The sequence below is a fragment of the Ranitomeya variabilis genome, chromosome 5, assembly GCF_051348905.1.
Source record: "Ranitomeya variabilis isolate aRanVar5 chromosome 5, aRanVar5.hap1, whole genome shotgun sequence".
Classification (NCBI taxonomy): domain Eukaryota; kingdom Metazoa; phylum Chordata; class Amphibia; order Anura; family Dendrobatidae; genus Ranitomeya; species Ranitomeya variabilis.
The window spans coordinates 267,939,660-267,962,055 of record NC_135236.1 but is presented as its reverse complement, the minus strand read 5'-3'; positions in this window follow the sequence as shown (position 1 = coordinate 267,962,055).

Genomic DNA, 22,396 nt, shown 5'->3' with positions numbered 1-22,396 from the left:
CCCCAAAGGTAAAGGCAGCCCCCCACATATATTAACTGTGAGTTAAGAGGAAAGTCACAAACACAGGGATGAAACAGGTTTCAGCAAAGGAGGCCAGACTTACTAGATAGACTGAGGAAAGGAAAGGGATCTATGCGGTCAGCACAAAAAACTACAAAAAGCCACGCAGAGTGAGCAAAAAGACCCCCGCACCGACTCACGGTGCGGAGGTGCCACTCTGCAACCCAGAGCTTCCAGCTAGCAAGGCAATATCATGTTAGCAAGCTGGACTAGAACTTAGCAAGTACTAAGAAATATATTCAGTACACAATGAACAACAAATGAACTAGCAGGGACTTAGCTACTGCTGGAGTAGACAGGTCATCAGAAAGATCCGAGAGAGATCTGAACCAGTACTGATACATTGACAGCTGGCATAGAGTAACGATCTGAGTGGAGTTAAATAGAGAAGCCAGCCCAGCCGCAAACGAGGGCAGCTGAGGAAGCAACCTCTGAACCAGCAGTTCCACTCACAGCCACCAGAGGGAGTCCACGGACAGAACTCGCCGAAGTATCATTCATGACCACAGGAGGGAGTTCAAGAATGGAATTCACAACAGTACCCCCCCTTGAGGAGGGGTCACCGAACCCTCACCAGAGCCCCCAGGTCGATCAGGACGAGCCAAATGAAAGGTACGAACCAACTCGGCCGCATGGACATCGGAGGCAATAACCCAGGAATTATCCTCCTGACCATAGCCTTTCCATTTGACCAGGTACTGAAGTTTCCGTCTCGAAATACGAGAATCTAAAATCTTCTCCACCACATACTCCAACTCCCCCTCGACCAACACCGGAGCAGGAGGGTCAACGGAGGGAACCATAGGCGCCACATATCTCCGCAACAACGACCTATGGAACACATTATGGATGGCAAAAGAAGCTGGAAGGGCCAAACGAAACAACACAGGATTGAGAATTTCAGAAATCTTATAAGGACCAATGAAACAAGTCTTAAACTTAGGAGAAGAAACCTTCATAGGGACATGACGAGACGACAACCAAACCAAATCCCCAACACGAAGTCGGGGACCAACACAGCGACGGCGGTTGGCGAAACGTTGAGCCTTCTCCTGGGACAATGTCAAATTGTCCACTACATGAGTCCAAATTTGCTGCAACCTGTCCACCACAGAATCCACACCAGGACAGTCCGAAGGCTCAACCTGCCCTGAAGAAAAACGAGGATGAAAACCAGAATTACAAAAAAAAGGCGAAACCAAAGTAGCCGAACTGGCCCGATTATTAAGGGCGAACTCAGCCAATGGCAAGAAGGTCACCCAATCATCCTGATCAGCAGAAACAAAGCATCTCAGATAGGTCTCCAAAGTCTGATTAGTTCGTTCGGTTTGGCCATTTGTCTGATCTGAGGATGGAAAGCCGAAGAGAAAGACAAATCAATGCCCATCTTAGCACAAAAGGACCGCCAAAACCTTGAAACAAACTGGGAACCTCTGTCCGACACGATGTTCTCCGGAATGCCATGCAAACGAACCACATGCTGGAAAAATAGTGGAACCAAATCAGAGGAGGAAGGTAATTTAGGCAAGGGTACCAAATGGACCATCTTAGAGAAGCGATCACAAACCACCCAGATGACCGACATCCTTTGAGAGACAGGGAGATCTGAAATAAAATCCATGGAAACATGCGTCCAAGGCCTTTTCGGGACTGGCAAGGGCAAAAGTAACCCACTGGCACGAGAACAGCAGGGCTTGGCCCGAGCACAAGTCCCACAAGACTGCACAAAAGAACGCACATCCCGTGACAAGGAAGGCCACCAAAAGGACCTAGCCACCAAATCTCTGGTACCAAAAATCCCAGGATGACCAGCCAACACCGAACAATGAACCTCAGAGATAACTCTACTAGTCCATTCATCAGGGACAAACAGTTTTTCTGCTGGACAACGGTCAGGTCTATCAGCCTGAAACTCCTGCAGCGCCCGCCGCAAATCAGGTGAGATGGCAGACAGAATTACCCCCTCTCTGAGAATACCAGCCGGCTCAGGAACTCCCGGGGAATCAGGCACAAAACTCCTTGAAAGGGCATCAGCCTTCACATTCTTAGAACCCGGAAGGTATGAAACCACAAAATTGAAACGGGAGAAAAACAGCGACCATCGAGCCTGTCTAGGATTCAACCGCTTGGCAGACTTGAGATAAGTCAGATTTTTGTGATCCGTTAAGACCACTACGCGATGCTTGGCTCCCTCAAGCCAATGTCGCCACTCCTCGAACGCCCACTTCATAGCCAACAACTCCCGATTGCCAACATCATAATTACGCTCAGCAGGCGAAAACTTTCTAGAAAAGAAAGCACATGGCTTCATCACAGAGCCATCAGAAGATCTTTGAGACAAAACAGCCCCTGCTCCAATCTCAGAAGCATCAACCTCGACCTGAAAAGGGAGCGAAACATCTGGCTGACACAACACAGGGGCCGAAGAGAAACAACGTTTCAACTCCCGAAAAGCCTCAACGGCCGCAGAGGACCAATTCACCACATCAGCACCTTTCTTGGTCAAATCAGTCAACGGTTTAACAACACTAGAAAAATTAGCGATGAAGCGACGGTAAAAATTAGCAAAGCCCAAGAATTTCTGAAGGCTCTTTACAGATGTAGGCTGAGTCCAATCATAAATGGCCTGAACTTTAACAGGGTCCATCTCGATAGTAGAAGGGGAAAAAATTAAACCCAAAAAGGAAACCTTCTGAACTCCGAAGAGACATTTAGACCCCTTCACAAACAAAGAATTAGCACGAAGAACCTGGAACACCATTCTGACCTGCTTCACATGAGACTCCCAATCATCCAAAAAGACCAAAATATCATCCAAATATACAATAATGAATCTATCCAAATACTTTCGGAAGATGTCATGCATAAAGGACTGAAACACAGATGGAGCATTAGAAAGCCCGAATGGCATCACCAGGTACTCAAAATGGCCCTCGGGCGTATTAAATGCTGTTTTCCATTCATCGCCCTGTTTAATACGCACAAGATTATACGCCCCTCGAAGATCTATCCTGGTGAACCAACTAGCCCCCTTAATCCGAGCAAACAAATCAGACAGTAGAGGCAAAGGGTACTGAAATTTGACCGTGATTTTATTGAGAAGGCGGTAATCTATACAAGGTCTCAGAGAACCATCCTTCTTGGCCACAAAAAAGAACCCTGCTCCCAACGGTGACGACGACGGGCGAATATGCCCTTTCTCCAAGGACTCCTTTATATAACTCCGCATAGCGGCGTGTTCCGGCACAGATAAATTGAAAAGTCGTCCCTTAGGAAATTTACTACCAGGAATCAAATTAATAGCACAATCACAATCCCTATGAGGAGGTAGGGCACTGGATTTGGGCTCATCGAATACATCTCGGTAATCCGACAAAAACTCAGGGACTTCAGAAGGAGTAGAAGGAGAAATTGACAACAACGGAACGTCACCATGTACCCCTTGACAACCCCAACTGGACACAGACATTGATTTCCAATCCAATACTGGATTATGGACCTGTAGCCATGGCAAACCCAACACGACCACATCATGCAAATTATGCAACACCAAAAAGCGAACATCTTCCTGATGTGCAGGAGCCATGCACATGGTCAACTGAGTCCAGTACTGAGGCTTATTCTTGGCCAAAGGTGTAGCATCAATTCCCCTTAATGGAATAGGATACTGCAAGGGCTCCAAGAAAAAAACACAGCGCCTGGCAAACTCCAAGTCCATCAAATTCAGGGCAGCGCCTGAGTCCACAAATGCCATAACAGAGTAGGACGACAAAGAGCAAATCAGAGTAACAGACAAAAGAAATTTAGGCTGTACAGTACCAATGGTGACCGACCTAGCGAACCGCTTAGTGCGCTTAGGACAATCACCCATTCTGACGTCTGTGTTCTTGCCGTTCAGTTCTGGTCAAAGTCCTATCACATTGCATAGGCTCAGGCCTCTGCTCAGAGGACACCGCCAAATGGCGCACTACCTTGCGTTCACGCAAGCGCCGATCGATCTGAATGGCCAAGGACATTGATTCATTCAGACCAGCAGGCGTGGGAAACCCCACCATAACATCCTTAAGGGCTTCAGAAAGACCTTTTCTGAAAATTGCTGCAAGGGCACACTCATTCCATTGAGTAAGCACAGACCACTTTCTAAACTTCTGGCAATATACCTCCGCTTCATCCCGACCTTGACACAAAGCTAGCAAGATTTTCTCTGCCTGATCCACAGAGTTAGGTTCGTCATAAAGCAATCCAAGCGCCAGAAAAAACGCATCTACATTAATCAATGCAGGATCTCCTGGCGCAAGGGAGAATGCCCAGTCTTGTGGGTCGCCACGTAACAAAGAAATAATGATTTTTACTTGCTGAATGGGGTCACCAGAGGAGCGGGGTTTCAAAGCAAGAAACAGTTTACAATTATTTTTGAAATTCAGAAATTTAGATCTATCTCCAAAAAACAAATCAGGAATTGGAATTCTAGGCTCTAACATAGGATTCTGAACTACATAATCTTGAATGCTTTGTACCCTCGCAGTGAGGTGATCAACACAAGAGGACAGACCTTGAATGTCCATATCTACACCTGAGTCCTGAACCACCCAGAGGTTAAGGGGAAAAGAAAGACAAAACACACTGCAGAGAAAAAAAAATGGTCTCAGAACTTCTCTTATCCCTCTATTGAGATGCATTAACACTTTGTAGGCCAGCTGTACTGTTATGGACCTGGTGGTTAGGTGCACCTGGAATGACCTGATGGTTAAACTAGAAGACAGGACAAGCTCTGGGAAGTGGGAACTCTGCTGACCGCAAATCCTAATCCTATAACACACACACTAGAAATAGCTGTGGAGCGTACCTAACTCTCCCTAGACGCCTCTTCACAGCCTAAGAGCTAACTACCCCTAAAGATAGGAAAATAAGCCTTACCTTGCCTCAGAGAAATTTCCCCAAAGGTAAAGGCAGCCCCCCACATATATTAACTGTGAGTTAAGAGGAAAGTCACAAACACAGGGATGAAACAGGTTTCAGCAAAGGAGGCCAGACTTACTAGATAGACTGAGGAAAGGAAAGGGATCTATGCGGTCAGCACAAAAAACTACAAAAAGCCACGCAGAGTGAGCAAAAAGACCCCCGCACCGACTCACGGTGCGGAGGTGCCACTCTGCAACCCAGGGCTTCCAGCTAGCAAGGCAATATCATGTTAGCAAGCTGGACTAGAACTTAGCAAGTACTAAGAAATATATTCAGTACACAATGAACAACAAATGAACTAGCAGGGACTTAGCTTCTGCTGGAGTAGACAGGTCATCAGAAAGATCCGAGAGAGATCTGAACCAGTACTGATACATTGACAGCTGGCATAGAGTAACGATCTGAGTGGAGTTAAATAGAGAAGCCAGCCCAGCCGCAAACGAGGGCAGCTGAGGAAGCAACCTCAGAACCAGCAGTTCCACTCACAGCCACCAGAGGGAGTCCACGGACAGAACGCGCCAAAGTATCATTCATGACCACAGGAGGGATTTCAAGAACGGAATTCACAACAGTGTGGCTCATGCTGTATATATGGGAATATGTGGGGCTCATGCTGTATATGGGAGCTATGTAGGGGCTTATGCTGTACAAAATTGGCTATGTTGGTTCATGCTGTATATAAGGGGCTATGTGGGGCTCTTGCTGTATATAGTGAGACTATGTGGACGCTCATGCTGAATATCTGTATATAGGAAGTTATGTGGGGGCTCATGCTGTATATGGGGGGCTATGTGGGGGCTCATGCTGTATATATTGAGCTTTGTTGGACTCATGCTGTATATATGGCACTATGTGGGGATCATACTGTATATAGGAAGCTATGTGGAGCTCATGCTGTATAAAGAAGGCTATGTCGGGCTTATGCTCTATATAAGAGGCTATATAAGGCTCATTCTGTGTATAGGATGCAATGAGGGGCCCATACTGTATAGAGGTTGCTATGTAAGGGCTCATATTGTATCTACAGGGCTATTTGGGGGCTCATGCTGTATACAGGGGGCTATTTGGGGCTCATTTTGTATATAGAGAGGCTACAGTTGCATGTAAAGGTTTGGGCACCCCTAGTCAAAATTACTGTTATTGTGACCAGTTAAGCAAGTTGAAGATGACATGATCTCTAAAAGCCCTAAAGATTACACATTTATTTTGTATTTTAGGCAAAAATACATTTTTATTTTTTTTTCATCTTTTACATTTTAAAAATTACAAAAAAAGAAAATGGGTCAATGCAAAAGTTTGGGCACTCTTATATTTGTGTGCTCAGATAACTTTGACCAGGGTTTCAGACCTTAAGTAGCCTGTTAGGGTTATGATGACTTGTTCACGATCATCATTAGGATAGGCAGGGTGATGCAAATCTCATAGTTTTATAAAAACCGAGCCTCCTTTAAACTTGTGCCAAAAAACACCAGCCATGAGTTCTTCTAAGCAGCTGCCTAGCACTCTGAACATGAAAATGGTGAACGCCCACAAAGCAGAAGAAGGCTATAAGAAGATAGCAAAGCATTCTCAAGTTGCCCTTTCAGCTTGAACTGTTATTAAGAAATGGCAGTTAATATGAACAGTGGAGATCAAAATAATTTCTGGAACATCTAGCAACATTTCAGTGAGAGCTGCTCTTAGGATTACTAGAGAGGAAAATCAGAATCTCTACTTGACTGCAAAACTCTGGAGTTGTGGTACATTGTTTCACTGTTCAGAGACACCTACACAAATGTGGCCTTCATGGAAGAGTCATCAGAAGTAAAACCCTCCTGCGTCCACAGCATAAAATTCAGAGTCAAAAGTATGCAAAAGAACATCTTAACAAGCCTGATTCATTTTGGAAACAAATCCTGTGAACTGATGCTGATTAAATAAAACTCTTTGGCCACAACAATTAACCCCTTTCTGACCTCGGACATGATAGTACATCCGAGGTCAGATCCCCTGCTTTGATGTGGGCTACGGCGGTGAGCCCACATCAAAGCCGCAACATGTCAGCTGTTTTGTACAGCTGACATGTGCGCGCAATAGCGGCGAGTGGAATCGCGATCCACCCGCCGCTATTAACTAGTTAAATGCCGCTGTCAAACACTGACAGCGGCATTTAATTACCGCCATCCGTCCAGAAATGAATGCAATGCCAACCCCGTCACATGATCGGGGGTCAGCGATGCGTCAGCATAGTAACCAGAGGTCTCCTTGAGACATCTATGGTTTCTGATGCCGGCTTGCTGTGAGCGCCACCCTGTGGTTGGCGTTCATAGCAAGCCTGTAATTCAGCTACATAGGAGCAATCTGATGATCGCTGCTATGTAGTAGAGCCGATCAGGCTATGCCAGTTTCTAGTCTCCCATGGAGGCTATTGAAGCATGGCAAAAGTAAGAAAAAAATGTTTAAAAAAATATGAAATAAATAAAAAAATATAAAAGTTTAAATCACCCCCCTTTCACCCCATTCAAAATAAAACAATACAAATAAAATCAAACATACACATATTTAGTATTGCCAAGTTCAGAATCGCCCGATCTATCAATAAAAAAAAGGATAAACCTGATCGCTAAAAGGCGCAACGAGAACAAAATTTGAAACGCCCGAATTACGTTTTTTGGTTGCCGTGACATTGCATTAAAATGCAATAACAGGTGATCAAAAGAACATATCTGCACCAAAATAATATCACTAAAAACGTCAGCTCGGCGCGCAAAAAATAAGTCCTCACTTGACCCCAGATCACGAAAAATGGAGACGCTATGGGAATCGGAAAATGGCGCTTTTTTTTTTTTTTTTTAACAAAGTTTGGAATTTTTTTTCACCACTTAGATAAAAAATAACCTAGACATGGTGTCTATGAACTCGTAATGAGAATCATAATGGCAGGTCAGTTTTAGCATTTAGTGAACCTAGCAAAAAAGCCAAACACAAAACACGCATGGGATTGCACTTTTTTTGCAATTTCACTGCACTTGGAATTTTTTTCCCATTTTTTAGTACATGACATGGTAAAACCAATGATGTCATTCAAAAGTACAACTCGTCCCGCAAAAAATAAGCCCTACATGTTTTGCTGCTGTTAGAAAGCTGGAACATATGCGGGGATTGCCTGTTTGTTAGGCAATCCCACGTGTTTTGCGGCTGTAACATCCGCAGAACATGCAGATGTAAGTACTCGAACATATTATTCGAGTACGCCCATGATACTCGAACAACACCGTCAAAACACACTTCAAAATCTACAATAGATTACCTCAAATACGCAAGCTCATAGTCCCCTGATCTGAACATCACTGAAAATCTTTGGCTAGACCTTAAAAAGGCAGTGCATGAAAGACAACAGGAATCTCACAGAACTGGCAGAATTTTCCAAGGAAGAATGGATGAAAATCTCTCAAACAAGAATTGAAAGACACTTGTCTGGCTACAAAAAAGTGTTTACAAGCTGTTATACTTCCAAAAGAAGGTGCTACTAGGTACTAACCATGCAGGGTGCGCAAACTTTTGCATTGGCCCATTTTCCTTTTTGAAAATGTGTAATTTTTAACTTTATCCCTTTTAGAGATCATTTAATCTTCAACTTGTTTAACTGTTCACAATAACAGGAATTTTGACCAGGGGTGCCCAAAATTTTACATGCTACTGTATTATATAGGGGGCTGTGTGCTGGCTCATATGGTATATTGGGTGATATCAGCATACTAAATTCTGCTCAATATGAACTGATACAATTAATATCACCATAAAATAATTATAATTAATATGTTTATATTAATATTGAGCAGAATTAATTTCAGACTATTGGTTCGGCCCTGCACAACAACAGTCATGGTCTCTTATGTGGCCCCTCAGGGAAATTAATTGCTCACCCCTGTTATATACCACCATAAATTTCATATTTATATTTTATATTAATTAGAAAACCATGTATCAATTCCTTTACACTTCACAAATACTTGCTACTTTGTGTTGGCATATCACATAAAATCTCAATAAAATACATGAAGTTTGTGGGTGTAATGTGAAACATGTGGAAAAGTTCACAGGGTATGAATACTTTTTCAAGGCAGTGTATTTCTAAAAAATCTGTGACAAAACACCCTCTAATACCCCCCAGCTTATGATGCCATTAGCACTGCTATTCTTTTTCTGAAAACAAGGAGTGGAGACATTCAGGGGGGCATAGATTTAATGGAGTGCTAAAGTGGATTTCTTCTTGACCCCTTGTCCAATGCCTTGTTAGGACATGTTTACTTTATAGCTGGCGGAATTCCTCAGGTTGGGAGATTAAAGCCCACATTTCTGAATGATCTTTCCATGGAAGCTCCCTCCACAGTCGGCAAATGCTGACTATGTTACATAGCCAGCACCTGTCTCTAACATCAATGGCCAGAGGTGACCTCTAGTCACTGCTGTTAACCAATTAGATGCCACTGTTAATTTATGACAACGGCATTTAAATGGGGCAGTTGCTGTGCACGCATTGGCTCCACAACACGAACAAGGGCACCAATGTATTATCATAGCAGGTGGGAACCTGCTGAAAGCCGCTGTATCTGCCTTCTTGTCACTCCTGCAAAGCTCAGCCTGTGGAAAACCACGATTTACTCTATAAATTGCAATACTGCGGTATGTACATCAAATTGCTATTAGTAAAACCGTCATCTCAACACAAAAAAAACAAGCCCTCAAACAGCTCATTTGTAGTGATGAGCGAATATACTCGTTACTCGAGATTTCCCTAGCACGCTCGCGTGACCTCCGAGTATTTTTTAGTGCTCGGAGATTTAGTTTTCATTGCCGCAGCTGAATGATTTACATCTGTTAGCCAGCATAAGTACATGTGGGGGTTGCCTGGTTGCTAGGGAATCCCCACATGTAATCAAGCTGGCTAAGAGATGTAAATCATTCAGCTGAGGTGAGGAAAACTAAATCTCGAGCACTAAAAAATACTCGGAGGTCACCCGAGCATGCTCGGGAAATCTCGAGTAACGAGTATATTCGCTCATCACTACTCATTTGATTAAAAAAAATCTAATGGGTCTTGAAAAATGTCAGCACAAAGCAAAATGTGTTTTTTTATGCAAGATGCTAAACTGCTTTTTACTACTTAAAATAAAAAAATATCTATCATATAATATACAGTAATTTTGGTATTACCATGATCATACTGATCTGGTGAATCATATTTCCAGGAAATTATCGATCTAAGCCATGGCGACTTAATGGATGAACGATCTGTAGGAAGATGCATTGGGGAAAAAGTATTTAATCAGCCACCAATTGTGCAAGTTCTCCCACTTAAAAAGATAACAAAGGCCTGTAATTGACATCATAGGTAGACCACAACTATGAGAGTCAAAATGAGAAAACAAATCCAGAAAATCACCTTGTCTGATTTGGCAAGATTTATTTTGCAAATTATGGTGGAAAATAAGTATTTGGTCACCTAAAAACTTGCAAGATTTCTGGCTCTCACAGACCTGTAAGTTCTTTTTTAAGAGGCTCCTCTGTCCTTCACTCATTACCTGCAGTAATGGCACCTGTTTGAACTTGTTGTCAGTATAAAAGACACCTGTCCACAACCTGAAACAGTCACACTCCAAACTACACTATGGTGAAAACCAAAGAGCTGTCGAAGGACACCAGAAACAACATTGTAGCCCTGCACCAGGCTGGAAAGACTGAATCTGCAATAGACAAGCAGCTTGGTGTGATGAAATCAACTGGAGGAGTAATAAAAAGAAAATGGAAGACATACAAGAACACTGATAATCACCCTCAATCTGGGGCTCCACACAAGATCTCACCCTGAGGGGTCAAAATGATCACAAGAACAGTGAGAAAAATCCCAGAACCACACGGGGGGACCTAGTGAATGACCTGCATAGAGCTGAGACCACAGTAACAAAGGCTACCATTAGTAACACACTACGCCTCCAGGGACTCAGATCCTGCAGTGCCAGACGTGTCTTCCTGCTTAAACCAGTAAATGTCTAGGTTCGTCTGAAGTTTGCTAGTGAGCATTTGGATTATCCAGAAGCGTATTGGGAGAATGTCATATGGTCTGATGAAACCAAAGTAGGACTGTTTGGTAGAAACAAAACTCTTCATGTTTGGAGGAGACAGAATGCTGAGTTACATCCAAAGAACATCATACCTACTATGAAGCGTGGAGGTGGCAACATCATGCTTTGGGGCTGTTTCTCTGCAGACAGACCAGGATGACTGATTCGTGTACTTGAAAGAATGGGGTCATGTATAGTGAGATTTTGAGTGCAAACCTCCTTCCATCAGCAAAGGCATTGAAGATGAAACATGGATTGGTCTTTCAGCATGATAATGATCCCAAGCACACCTCTAGGGCAATGAAGGAGTGGCTTCGTAAGAAGCATATGAATGTCCTGAAGTGGCCTAGCCAGTCTCCAGATCTCAACCCCATAGAAAACCTTTGGAGGGAGTTGAAAGTCAATGTTGCCCAGCAACAGGCTCAAAACATCACTGCTCTAGAGGAGATCTGCATGGAGGAATGGGCCAACATACCACCAACAGTGTGTACCAACCTTGTGAAGACTTACAGAAAATGTTTGACCTCTGTCATTGCCAACAAAGGATATATAACAAAATATTGAGACGAACTTTTGTTAATGACCAAATACTTATTTTCCACCATAATTTGCAAAATAAATCTTGCCAAATCAGACAAGGTGATTTTCTTGATTTGTTTTCTCATTTTGACTCTCATAGTTATTTATGGTCTACCTATGATGTAAATTACAGGCATCTCTCATCTTTTTAAGTGGGAGAACTTGCTGGCTCACTAAATACTTTTTTCCCTACTGTAGATGTTATGCAAGAATAGATAGGTCCATCAGGGTCTACTCCACTGTTATCTTGATAACATCAAGCCATCGGTTTGCTGGTCTTCCTCTTCGCCATGTTTGTTCTATTCTTCCAACCATGATGTCCTTCTCCAGTGATTGCGGTCTTGCCTGATATGTCCAAAGTAAGTAAGTCATAGCTTGGTGATCCTTGCTTCAAGTGACATGTGTAGCTTGATTTATTCCAAAATTGATTTATTTGTTCTTCTTGCCATCCATGCTATTGAGAACACCCTTCTTCAGCCACCACAAACTATGTACGAGCCACATCTTCATCACTAGTGAAATGTTACTGGTTTTGAAGACCTTGTCCAGTGATTTCATTATTGATTTACCCATATCTATTTTCCTATTGACTTTCGGTGTCGTCGCTGCATCTTGAGTGTTCATCAATCCGAGAAGGTTGAAGTCCTTTATAACTTCCAGTTCATTGCCATTCATCTCAACTGTGTACCTCTCGTATCTGGCAGTAGTCAATATCTTTGTCTTCTTTGTGTTGAGTAGCAGTTCTATGTTCAAGCTTTCCATCTTGACACTCAGTAATGAATCCTTCATTCCATCTACACTTGTTGCTATCATTGTTGTATCACCTGCATACATTAGATTGTTGATGATTCGTCCAGCAATTTTGATTCCATATTTTTCAGCAAGTCCAGCCTTCCTTATAACAGCTTCCGCATATAAATTAAAGACAAATAGTGACAGGATGCCGCCTTGCCTGACGCCTCACTCTACTTTGAACCATGGTGTGTCGCTGTGTTCCGTTCAGACTGTTGCTTCTTGGCTGATGTACAGGTTCCCAGTGAGGCTGATCAGATGGTTCAGCACACCCATATCCTTAATTGTATTCCAAAGTTTCTGGTGATCAGCACAGTTGAAGGCTTTGCAAATTGATCTCCTTGATGAATTCTGTGGCCTTTTCAATTATCTAATGTTAGTTTGCATCAGGGTGTGGGATGTCTAGAACAGTTTTTTCCATTAAAAAAGATGTTTGATGAAAACATTTTATCATTGTCCCCTGGATATATACAGTTATATGAAAAAGTTTGGGCACCCCTATTAATCTTAAGCCTAATGTTTTATAAAAATTGTTTTTTTTGCAACAGCTATTTCAGTTTCATATATCTAGTAACTGTTGGACACAGTAATGTTTCTGCCTTGAAATGAGGTTTATTGTACTAACAGAAAATCTGCAATCTGCATTCAAACAAAATTTGACAGGTGGATAAGTATGGGCACCTCACCAGAAAAGTGACATTAATATTTAGTAGATCTTCCTTTTGCAAAAATAACAGCCTCTAGTCGCTTCCTGTAGCTTTTAATGAGTTCCTGGATCCTGGATGAAGGTATTTTTGACCATTCCTCTTTACAAAACAATTCCAGTTCAGTTAAGTTTGATGGTCGCCGAGCAGAGCATGGACAGCCCTCTTCAAATGATCCCACAGATGTTCAATGATATTCAGGTCTGGGGACTGGGATGGCCATTCCAGAACAGTGTAATTGTTCCTCTGCATGAATGCCTGAGTAGATTTGGAGTGGTGTTTTGGATCATTGTCTTGCTGAAAGATCCATCCCCTGCGTAACTTCAACTTTGTCACTGATTCATGAACATTATTGTCAAGAATCTGCTGATACTGAGAGGAATCCATGCATCCCTCAACTTTAACAAGATTCCCGGGGCCGGCATTGGCCACACAGCCCCAAAGCAGGATGGAACCTCCACCAAATTTTACTGTGGATAGCCAGTGTTTTTCTTGGAATGCTGTGGGTTTTTTTTGCTGCCATGCATAACGCCTTTTTGTATGACCAAACAACTCAATCTTGGTTTCATCAGTCCACAGGACCTTCTTCCAAAAAGAAATTGGCTTCTCCAAATGTGCTTTTGCATACCTCAGCCAACTCTGTTTGTGGCGTGCTTGCAGAAACGGCTTCTTTCGCATCACTCTCCCATACAGCTTCTCCTTGTGCAAAGTGCGTTGTATAGTTGACCGATGCACAGTGACACCATCTGCAGCAAGTTGATGCTGCAGCTCTCTGGAGGTGGTCTGAGGATTGTCCTTGACTGATCTCACCATTCTTCTTCTCTGCCTTTCTGATGTTTTTCTTGGCCTGCCACCTCTGGCTTTAACAAGAACTGTACCTGTTTTCTTCCATTTCCTTACTATGTTACTCACAGTGGAAATTGACAGGTTAAATCTCTTAGACAGCTTTTTGTATCCTTCCCCTGAACAACTATGTTGAATAATCTTTGTTTTCAGATCATTTGACAGTTGTTTTGAGGAGCCCATGATGCCACTCTTCAGAGGAGATTCAAACAGGAGAACAACTTGCAAGTGGCCACTTTAAGCAGCTTTTCTCATGATTGCATACACCTGGCTATGAAGTTCAAAGCTCAATGAGGTTACAAAACCAAAAAAAGTGCTTTAGTAAGTCAGTAAAAAGTAGGTAGGAGTATTTAAAACAAGAAAATGATAAGGGTGCCCATACTTATGCACCTGTCAAATTTTGTTTGAATGCAGATTGCACATTTTCTGTTAGTACAATAAACCTCATTTCAAGGCAGAAACATTACTGTGTCCAACAGTTATTAGATATATGAAACTGAAATAGCTGTTGCAAAAAAAACCAATTTTTATAAAACATTAAGCTTAAGATTAATAGGGGTGCCCAAACTTTTTCATATAACTGTAGCTTAATGATAAGTGGAGGTCTGACCGCTGGAACCTGTACCGATTGGCAGGTTCATTCATTGGGGCTGCCAAGTGCTATGGTCGGCTTTTAGCGGCAGACATGTAGGGAATATATGCAATGTCGGGTGTGCATGTGATCTAACACTTAATTTTGTAATGGGTGTTACAAAAAACACAAGGGGCTAAATGGGGTGAAGTAGATCCTCTAAGCCCAATGTCCAGGTGGACACATGGCCAATGGGTGTTGGTGCAGCAGGTTGGAGAGTAGAGGGACTAGAAACCATAGGTAGACAGGCGGAGGAAGTCAGGAAACTTCAGGCAAGCAGGTGAAGTGCAGGAAGCCACAGGCATGCATAGGACATCAGGAAATTGCAGGCAAGCAGGTTGTGTGCAGGAAACCGCAGGCAAATGGAGGATTTGAGGAAACCGCAGGCAAGCAGAGGATGTCAGGAAACCGCAAACAAGAAGGGAGAAGCACTAGATGGAGTAAAGCCCATACCAGGGACAGGTATGAACATTAGCCCCCTTTAAAAGGGCACCTCTCAAAGAAGTCTGTAACCCAAGGCAACACTGATGTCGCTGCTGTACCCATGGGACACATGGCCTTCGTTTTCTGTTACGAGCAGTTCAAGGGGTTCACTGGGTAAAGTGGATACTCTAAGCCCAAGGTTCAGATGAGCACATGGGCCACAGGCGTTGGTGCAGCAGGTTGGTGAGTAGAGGGGCTGGAAACTGTAAGTAGACAAGTAGAATGCAGGAAACTGCAGGCATGTTAAGAATGACAGGAAACCTCAGGCAAGCAAGTGGAGTGCAGGAAACCTCAGGCATGCACAAGATGTCAGGAAAATGCAGGAAAGCAGGTGAAGTGCAGGAAACCACAGGCAGGCAGAGGATGACAAGAAATGGCAGGCAAGCAGAGGATGTCAGGAAACCACAGGCAAGCAGGTGGAGTACAGGAAACCACAGGCAGAGCAGGTGGAGGACATCAGGAAACTGCAGGCAAACATAGGATGTCAGAAAACTGCAAGCAAGCAAGAGGAGTGCAGGAAACCACAGGCAGGCAGAGGATGTCAGAAAACCACAGGCAAACAGGTAGAGTGCAGGAAACCATAGGTACTGTAGGTGAAGTACATCAGGAAACTACAAGCAAGCACATGGAGGGTAGGAAACCGCAGCAGATAGCAGATAATATGCTGGAGAAATGGGCGAATCAGCAACCAAGGAAGCCGTACACAGCCAGGAAGACATCCTGAAAACCGCAGGCAGACCCAGGAACAGGTAGTTGACAGTACTCCAGAGTCACTAGAAGCCGCAGACAAGTAGGAAAAAGCACTACAAGCTGGTGGTCTACAGGAGACGTCTGCAGCCCACAGCCAAGTTGCTTTGAACACACAAACTGCAAGTCTAGTCTCAGATTCGAAGCCCTTAAATAGGACTAGGCAGTTTATCACATAAAATAACACCAGGCCACCTGCAAAGCTTGACGTGGAGCACAAGAAGTTCAACTGACCAGGACAGATGGAACAGAGCCTAGACCAGAGACTGGTATGAAACATGGGGATAAAAGGGACTCCTCAAGGATAAAAATTCCCCTTTCTGCCATTTGGTGCGTGTCTTAGAAGTCAGACTTCCCAAAATCAGTGAGTTACCAATAAACAATAATATGGTTAATACAACATAATAATAATGACCTATGCCATTGAGATGCACTCTTAGAAACATTGCTTATAATTATTTTCTTCTGGCAAATTCTTCTGTCAAATGAAGCATCAGCTATATCACAATGAAATAAAACAAGTTGTTAATTTGCACACCTAAAAATGTAATTTTCCTAACAAATTAATTCAAAACCATGTTGCAGAAATTAGTGCACCCCAATGAAAGTCTTAGTAGCAAAACTAAAGCTTAAGGTACCGTCACACTAAACTACTTACCAACGATCACGACCAGCGATCGTGATCGTTGGTAAGTCGTTGTGTGGTCGCTGGGGAGCTGTCACACAGACAGCTCTCTCCAGCGACCAACGATCAGGGGAAAGACTTCGGCATCGTTGAAACTGTCTTCAACGATGCCGAAGTCCCCCTGCAGCACCCGGGTAACCAGGGTAAACATCGGGTTACTAAGTGCAGGGCCGCGCTTAGTAACCCGATATTTACCCTGGTTACCATTGTAAAAGTAAAAAACAAACACTACATACTCACCTTCTGAAGTCTGTCACGTCCCCCGGCGTCCACACGCTGCTGCAGAGAGCTTTCCCTGCACTGAATGTGTCAGCGGCGCCGGCAGTAACAGCAGTGACGTCACCGCTGTGCTCTGCTTTACGGCTGGCGCTGACAACTTCACGGATCGCCTCGTTCTCGTTGTAAAGTTGCTCAGTGTGAAGGTACCTTTAGACTAAAAAAATTCTCAGAATTCAACCACAGGTAAGTCTAATTATTCATTAAACAGATGTCCAGCAGACAACTGACTATAAAAGGACATTACTTAACAAAGCAAACCACTTCCATTCATGCTATCAGCACTACATGGAAGAGAAATGTCACAAGACATGAAAAAGAAAAAAAAATGTATTTACCAAAAAAAAGATGAAGGCCACAAGAACATTATCAAAGCTTTACTTATCAGTCAGAATACTGTAACAAAAATTTAACAAAAAAGGAACTATAAACACCTTTTTTTCTTGGCTGATCACAGAAGTTAACACTCAAACAAAGCATCTTCGGATGAGAAGGGTTTAAGAAAATTGAAATGTAAGTTCAAAGTCCACCTACAATTTGCCAGGGACTAAGCTAAAAAATATAAAGACAAATGGCATATAAGTTAATGCACTTTGTCACATGTCAATAAGAGACATCTTCAAAGATTATATATAAACACTCTTCCAGAGATATTGAATCCCTGCACAAGAAGGTACGATAGTCTGAGTTTAAAATGTTTTTCACCAAAGTTTGTTTATCAAATACATTAAAAAAGATATAAAAAATCAAGCATGAGATATCACCAAAAGTAGCCCCAAGATAACCAGAGTCTATTAAGTATCACATTAGTAGATGCAAACAGTAGTAGTACAATGATCAAGAGTATGCTAGATGCAACTTACTATGGTGCAGAGTAGAGGACCCACGTGTACTCGGGCTGCCACCCCAACAATGCTGTTTTGCCTTAGGTTCTTCACAATGAGGGCATTTTTATGAACAAAATGAAATTATAGAATTGCCAATTTATGAACCATTGTAGCACTACCGGCATTGGTGTTACAATTTCATTGATGGTATCATAATGAATCCACAGATGTACTGCTCTATATTGAAAGAGAAGATGCTACCATGTCTGTTAGGGGTTGAGTTCCCGCCTCTGCACAGGGGGAATCTCGGGCCATCTCAGCTGCGGTCTCCCATTCTCCTCCTGCCGCAGTGGAGTCTGCTCAGCAGAGACATCAGTCCCAGCGTCTCGCTCAGTCTGACTCTGTACAAAGAGTTACTGCTGCTTTTCCTGCTTCTGCCATTGAAGTCAGTGCTGGGCAGCGGCGAGCAGACGCTTCTGGGACTAAGTCCTGCTTTTCTCGTTCTGAGCATGCCCAGAGTAAGATCTCTCAGTGGAGATCGAGGGTCACATGATCAGATACTGCAGCTAAGGCCATTGGTCCTTCAGGAAGGTCCTGTAGGTGCTCATGCTCTGTGGCAGCCTCTCATTGGTCCTTCTAGGAAGGTCCTGTATGTGCTGCAACTATTTAAGGCACCCCAATGCACGTTTCGGATTTAGAATCCTTCGTCAGGGGGATACCTGACGAAGGATTCTAAATCCGAAACGTGCGTTGGGGTGCGCATTGTTTGGATCCTGGTGACGCCATAAAAGGTACAGGTACTCCCATATATATCTTTGGACTATTGGATTCTTGCACTCAGCACTTTATTTGTTCAGTTTTGCACATTGCACATAGCACTGTTGCACAGGCTTTAAACCCACGTGTTGTTCTTGTGGGGAATATTCTTATTATATATTTTTTACACTATTGATTTTATAATTGTTTATCACTTGTGATACACAAAAATTTATAGTCCTAGATGAGAGCCCTGAGATTAACCCTTCCTTATGTGGTGCACCCTATGCCTATTTTTGTTTTTTATATATTAGTGATTGATTTTTATATATATGTCAACTATTATAGTGTTTTTATATTTTCCAACATGTGCACATGAAATATGTTATTTCCAGCTTAAATAAAGGATTTTTTAAAAGATATATCCGTGCCACTATTTTCTTGGTATTGGGTCTAGAGCTCTGGTGGTTGGTATTCGCTAGCTGTGGGAGTGGTCTCCACTCAATTTGTTTGTTTGCACTGGGGTTCACCTGTAGGTAAATTGTGTTTTCACATGTATATATATATATATGGAATGATACATAGAATTTTTTATTCCCCAAGTGCTAACAAAACTTCTTGTCTGCTCTCAGTTGGGTAGTTAGCCTGTGCCTCTGTGGAGTCTAACAGGGCGCAGTGCTTTGAGTTTCGGCTACTCTGTGAAGTAACAGGCTTAGCTCATACCACCTTATAGTTCCGCCATTTGCTAGCAGCAGGTTCTCCTGCACGGTGGACCCCGGGCTGCAAACGCATCAATTATAATAAAACCTCTATATTTACTCGGTGCGTTCCGCTAGCCCTAACAATGTCTCTGTGCCCTTGGTAGATGGGCACTTTTCCAACATGACAGTGATACAAAACAAACATCAAAGGCTACTGTTGCATTTTTGAAGAACAGGGTGAAAGTGATTCAGTGTCCAAGTTTGTCTACTGATCTGAACACAATCAACCACCTATTGAGAATTGTGAAGGGAAAAGTTATGCATCCCTCTCTATCCAGCATTCATATATAGGCCCACTGCGAAGCACTCCACAAGGCCCAACTTTCCTCTATATTGGTTCTATATGACAGGGTTTAAGTGAGGATTGACTCGTATTGTTAATGTATATTCATTTTTTGTATCAAATCAGCTAAGGTAGGTACCCTGGGAGTCTTCCAACAAAGTGCTAAGCATTGTCTGGAAGCAATAAGGATATGAAAAACACAAGTTCTTGCAGGAAAAGGAAGATTGTCAATACCTGCCAGGAGTCCGTGTACGTGACTATGATGCTGAACCTTAAGGTACCGTCACACTAGGCGATATCGCCAGCAATCCGTGACGTTGCAGCGACCTGGATGGCGATATCGCTGTATTTGACACGCAGCAGCGATCTGGATCCCGCTGTGAAATTGCTGGTCGCTGCTAGAAGGTCTGCACATTATTTGGTCGCTAGGTCGCCGTGTATCGCCGTGTTTGACAGCAAAAGCGACGATACCAGCGATATTTTACACTGGTAACCAGGGTAAACATCGGGTTACTAAGCGCAGGGCCGCGCTTAGTAACCCGATGTTTACCCTGGTTACCAGCGTAAAAGTTAAAAAAACAAACAGTACATACTCACCTGCGCGTCCCCCAGCCTCTGCTTCCTGACACTAAAGCGCCGGCCCTAAACTGAAAGTGAAAGCAACAGCGGTGACGTCACCGCTGTGCTGTTAGGGCCGGAGCTCAGTCAGCGTCAGGATGCAGAGGCTGGGGGACGCGCAGGTGAGCATGTACTGTTTGTTTTTTTAACTTTTACGCTGGTAACCAGGGTAAACATCGGGTTACTAAGCGCGGCCCTGCGCTTAGCAACCCGATGTTTACCCTGGTTACCCGGGGACCTCGGCATCGCTGGTCGCTGGAGAGCGGTCTGTGTGACAGCTCTCCAGCGACCACACAGCGACGCTGCAGCGATCGGCATTGCTGTCGCTATCGCTGCAGCGTCGCTTAGTGTGACGGTACCTTTAGGGTCAGCTGCTGCATTACTGAAGACTGCCCAGGGAGTATGATGGAGGAGGAAGATCATGCTGTCTTACGGGCTCTATAGTGATCTAATGCTATTAGCGGTACACACTGGTTGGGTGGCTACCTAGATAGCGACCTTAATTAACGTTTACATACAATTAAGGCATCAGAATTTGTGGGAAGGCAGAAAATGTGCTTTAAGGCCCCGTCTCACATAGCGAGATCGCTAGCGAGATCGCTGCTGAGTCACAAGTTTTGTGACGCAACAGCGACCTCCATAGCGATCTCGCTATGTGTGACACGTACCAGCGATCAGGCCCCTGCTGCGAGATCGCTGGTCGTGTCAGAATGGCCTGGACCTTTTTTTGGTCGTTGAGGCCCCGCTGACATCGCTGAATCGGTGTGTGTGACACCGATCCAGCGATGTCTTCACTGGTAACCAGGGTAAACATCGGGTTACTAAGCGCAGGGCCGCGCTTAGTAACCCGATGTTTACCCTGGTTACCAGCGTAAATGTAAAAAAAAACAAACAGTACATACTCGCCTTTCGGTGTCCAGGTCCCTTGCCGTCTGCTTCCTGCTCTCACTGAGCCGCCGTACAGTGAGAAGTGAGAGCACAGCAGTGACGTCACCGCTGCGCTCTGCTCTCAGTGTACGGCCGGATCTCAGTCAGAGCAGGAAGCAGACGGCAAGGGACCTGGACACCGAAAGGCGAGTATGTACTGTTTGTTTTTTTTTACATTTACGCTGGTAACCAGGGTAAACATCGGGTTACTAAGCGCGGCCCTGCGCTTAGTAACCCGATGTTTACCCTGGTTACCCGGGTGCTGCAGGGGGACTTCGGCATCGTTGAAGACAGTTTCAACGATGCCGAAGTCGTTCCCCTGATCGTTGGTCGCTGGAGAGAGCTGTCTGTGTGACAGCTCCCCAGCGACCACACAGCGACTTACCAACGATCACGGCCAGGTCATATCGCTGGTCGTGATCGTTGGTAAATCGCTTAGTGAGACGGGGCCTTTAGTCGCATCTCTGGTAGGTGCTTTCATGAGGGAACTGTGTACATGGAATACAGAGATAACAAATGGAAAAGCTTGCGTTTCTAAAAGATTTTGTTTGCATGAGCTTCATGCGCACTCAAGGATACACTCAAATGTGTATTTTTACAATCTTAGTCAATTCCATAATAATTTAACCCTGTTAAACTGTCACAAACACAGACACTGTGCCTTTTCATTAGTTTTAGCCACTATACGCCCACTGCAGCGCTAACAACAGTGCCTCCGTATTAATCTCAGACCCACCATAACCCCATATCAGTGCCAGCCACGGTGCCTCTTTATTAGTCTTAGCCACGATACCCCATTTGGGCACCATCCATAATGCCTTCATATCAGCATCACCTTTTTTAATGTATTTTAAAAACCAGAGATATACTTTACCACACATGGTGCTTTAAATATGTGCCTGGTGTAGTTATGTAAAGAAAATGTCAACAGGTCCAAACTAACCCTTAAGAACCCTAATTTAAAGGCAAACTGTATTTGGGGAACTAAGTTTCCAGTGGTGTCCCATATTTTAAAACGGATACGGTTGGAGATTTTGTATTGGATCTCGCGAGTTTAAAGTTATGCTACTGAAAATAGTTATAGGTTTTAAAAAAAAAAAGTGTTGATGAGGCTTGATACATATGGTGACCTTTTATTGTTACACTATAAATTACATTGATATCTCTCCCCAAACCTGATGCAAGTACAGGGGTACAGCTGAGTAGCATTTGCACCATATTTCTCAATGTTGTGCCCGTCGGTCCAGGTCTATAGGCGTAGTTCAGCTCTACTTATCTGAATATAAAAGGGGCAGAGAATCTGTGTAAGTCAGTTGTGACTTGAAAACCATTGTCCCTATTTTCCAACAGCTGCCAAA